This window comes from Protomyctophum parallelum (assembly GCF_964188405.1).
Source record: "Protomyctophum parallelum genome assembly, chromosome: 10".
Classification (NCBI taxonomy): Eukaryota; Metazoa; Chordata; class Actinopteri; order Myctophiformes; family Myctophidae; genus Protomyctophum; species Protomyctophum parallelum.
The window spans coordinates 46,563,702-46,568,345 of NC_139704.1; positions in this window are offsets into that span (position 1 = coordinate 46,563,702).

Genomic DNA, 4,644 nt, shown 5'->3' on the forward strand with positions numbered 1-4,644 from the left:
GCGGATCAGCTATTGGTCTCAACCGCCACATGTGGGCGCATGAGCGCGCCAGGCGCTGAAAACCCCCCCCTTACCCCCGGGAGATATGAAGTCATCATCGACTACGATGGACTGCCATAAGCAAGTAAGTGTGTGTGTGTGTGTGTGTGTGCGTGTGTGGTTACAGCATTTGTACTGTCATTCTGTCATGAGTAATAATTAATTTGTAATAATACATAGTTGACCGGGGTCCCTCACGGCTCGGCTCCTTACTAGATACGCTTCTTTTTTCTAAACTCTTGTTGTCAGAAATAGTCAACCTACAAGTTGTACAAGCTTTTTGATCTGCTATTTTATTTCTGAATATCTGGCCCAGATTTAGTAGTTTAGTTTATTTTGGTGCTTTATGCTTTTACAGTACATAACTAAAACGAATACTGGAAGACTCGCCCCGGTGCTTGCCCGTTTTTCCTCCCGGAATTGTCACCAGTGAGGGGGATAACTTTGTAATATGCTATTGGCTGTTTGTATTCTTTTTGGAAAAATATAAAAAGATACTCCTGTAGAAAGGCTATATTATTTTACTTATATTGACCCTATAAACAATTTAGTATTATTTAGTATATGTAAGGTTTTGCACACTCAAATGGTACGTCGTCAGATAATCCCCACATATCCTACAACAACTTCTGTGAACAGACTTCAATGTAGTAGATTTTCATAAATTATATTTGTACTTAGGCTGTCTGCTGTCATGAAAGTTTATAGTTAGAGAAATTCAAAGTCCAGCCGTCTGCTGTCCAGCCTCTCCCACCCCTCACTGGGGGAAATTCTGGGAGGAAAACAGAAACGGGGCGAGTCTTCTTGTTACCACTAAAACAATGCATTACAGTACATGAGAAAAAGGTCATTTAGAAAATAATGGTCCTAAAAGGTGTAGGCTGAAGCTAAAAGCTTATTTTTGCCTACCCTCATTTTGAATACAAAATAAAATATCACAAAAACAATAAACAAAATGTCAACTTTGATTTTGCAATCAATATCAATACCTGGGCAGCGTAGCAATGTGATAGTATCACCACCAGGCTCCGCCAAACTACACTACACTTCACCTCCGTATAGGTAGATACTTGTTTAAATAAATAAACATATCTATAAATAAATAAATAGATATATAGTATACTCATACCAACTCGTACCTTTTGCTATTTGTACATTTATTAAATAATAAATGCAAATATCTATATTTAGGGATATTTATGTATTAGATTTTTCAACAATATTTACTCATTTAAAAAAGAAAATCAGTGGACAGAATAAATACTGGTGTCGACACAAACACCTTTAGACAGAGAAGATGTACATGAACACAAAACATTGTGCTTTATGTCTGTTGAAGAAATGATCTATTATTGTTAAGTGATCATTTAATTTACCTGAAAACCTCAAGACACATTTTAAAATCACTTTAAACCACACCATAAAAAAACAACTGTATTATTTTATATAACAACGACAGCTGATCACATTAAACATATTCTCAGCCACTCTGTTCAGTGTTGTCAGATCCTATCAAAGCACACGTTGGAACTCTCAGGTAGTCCTTGACTTTATTTAGTGTCCAGTCAGCGTGTAGCTGACTTTCCACTGGGCACTATGACCTAGATTTGATACCACTAATATTCTTCCACTGTTCCACGTGTGTGTGCGTGTGCGTTTAATTTGTGTGATCATTTAATTTACCTGAAAACCAGTCAAGACACATTTTAAACTCACCACAACCGTATTATTTTATATAACAACGGCAGCTGATCTCATGAATCAGGGGCCGCATGTGGCCCACGGGCCGCGGGTTGAGTAGCACTGCTCCTTCCTTCATGTGGCCCACGGGCCGCGGGTTGAGTAGCACTGCTCCTTCCTTCATGTGGCCCACGGGCCGCGGGTTGAGTAGCACTGCTCCTTCCTCCATGTGGCCCACGGGCCGCGGGTTGAGTAGCACTGCTCCTTCCTTCATGTGGCCCACGGGCCGCGGGTTGAGTAGCACTGCTCCTTCCTTCATGTGGCCCACGGGCCGCGGGTTGAGTAGCACTGCTCCTTCCTTCATGTGGCCCACGGGCCGCGGGTTGAGTAGCACTGCTCCTTCCTTCATGTGGCCCACGGGCCGCGGGTTGAGTAGCACTGCTCCTTCCTTCCTTATCCTGCTACAAAAGAAAGACATAAGAATTGTTAATAAAGGCCCACCAGGATCTACTTCCACCCTATACTCACTACTGTAGCTATTGTAATAGTTTGTTCCAAGATAATTGAGTATTGAACACTTTTCTTATTTATTCATATTTATCAGTGATAATCTGTTCTCTTCACATGTTGTGAATGAAGACTCATTTTGTAACTTCAGCATTAATCACAATGTTTTTTGTTCATTGAGGTTTTGCCTTATAGATGGAAATGTGGCTTTTTACTGTGGGTTTCCTTAATTTTTTGACTAGTCATGAAGTCTCTGTTACAAAATACATTTGTAAACATTTCAAAACAATATTGACATTTTTTAGCATAAGGCCCTTGGACTTTTGGAATTTTGCTGAGTGGCCTCTGAGCCATCTTAAGTTAAAGATGGAGTGCCACAATTTTTGTATTTTTCCAGTGTTTCATGTGTCTATGAGGTGACAGTACTTTATTAGACACCCTGGAGTTGTTTTTATGTGCAATGGTGTATTAACTTTGTATTTAGGGTTTCTTCCTGCAGGAGGCTGAACCCTTGACAGTCAAACGGAAACGGGCCAATGAAATAAACAGTAATATATAGTGACCTTTATCACACAACTACAGCTGTGGGTGCGGCCTCAGTTCAGGTGGATCACCACCCATCACCACCCACCAGGCAAACCAGGCATACTTAATGAACTGGTGGGCGTGTCCACATAAAAGCATGAACAAATACTGTACACTTTTTGGAAAAAGTTATTCCCCCTTATATTGTAATAATACCTGATGATCATGTTTTAGGGTGGAAAGAAATGGTGGCACTTCATCTTTAAGTATCCCTGCTATAGATAGCAATATTCTACACAGAAACACACAATAAACACAGCAGTAAAACACTACAAAGCAACATATACAGCCCGGTATAGACAATACTCGCCATTAATGCATCCACACTTCATAGCACACAAACATTAATGGCAACACGGCTTTGGTTTAACACAACACTTCTAAATCGAGTCCCCCACATTTGATAAAGCATCCCTATTTTGGGCATGTGATGATGTCATTAGCTGTTGAACGTGTGGTGAAATTAAATAGTGCTTAAAGTCGTGTACAGTAGCCTATCCTATGTCTGTAAGGGTTAAAGTCGTGTACAGTAGCCTATCCTATGTCTGTAAGGGTTAAAGTCGTGTACAGTAGCCTATCCTATGTCTGTAAGGGTTAAAGTCGTGTACAGTAGCCTATCCTATGTCTGTAAGGGTTAAAGTTGTGTACAGTAACCTATCCTATGTCTGTAAGGGTTAAAGTTGTGTACAGTAACCTATCCTATGTCTGTAAGGGTGGCAGCATGCAGCATGTGTGAGGGTGTGGGGGGGGGAAGACGTTTTCTGGCTCAGTCTAACGTGCAGTTCTGTCGCACGTGCACACACACACACACACACACACACACACACACACACACACACACACACACACACACACACACACACACACACGGTTTACTTTCAGGAGCTCTGGTCGGAAGAATTGCATCATCACCTGTAGCTGCAGCTGCCATCTTCCCCACAACGCCAAAGATCCAGTTGAAACCTGATGCACCATGCACGCCCTCAGAGAGAGAGAGAGAGAGAGAGAGACCAGGCAATGTAAATAACAATAATGACATGCCCAAAATAGGACATTGAAAGTGGTTCAGTGTGCCTGTGTGTTTTATAAAAGAAACGTATTAGCAAGAGCTTGTGACTAAATGATAACTATTACTGTACAATAACTACAAAACAAATGAAGGTTTTTGGACAGACATGCAGTTTTTCCACTTGACAATATCACAGCTGTGTGCCCCCCCCCCCCCCCCCCCCCCCTTTATGCGTGCCTCGGCCAATAAATATACCTCTACCAAATAAACCAAAACACAGTTGCACGTTAATCTCTTATTGAATGTTATATTAGATTAGACTTTATCGTCCCAGCATATATATTAGTTTCCACTGCAGGCCATTCTACACAAAAACACACAATAAACACAGCAGTAACACTACACAGAAACACACAATAAACACAGCAGTAACACTACACAGCAACATAATACTAATAATGCAATAATGCACCCACAAACAAGGCTTTGGTTTAAGACAAAACTTCTACTAAATCGAGTCCCCCACATTTTGATCAAGCATCCCAATGTTGGGCATGTCATTAGCTGTTGGTGAAAATAGTGCTTAAAGTCGTGCACAGTAGGGTGACAGTAGCAGCCTGCTGTGAAGTGTGGGGGTGTGGGAATGACATTTTCTGGCTCAATCTAAGGTGCAGTTTGTGCATTCTGTCACAAGCTGGTTTTAAGTTAACTATACCCTTTGGTGCAATGAAATAGCAGATCTACAAGCTCACTTGTGCGTGCGTGTGTAACTATGCATAGGTCTATAATGTGTTTCTTTCTTACCTTTTTCTGCTGCTGCAAAC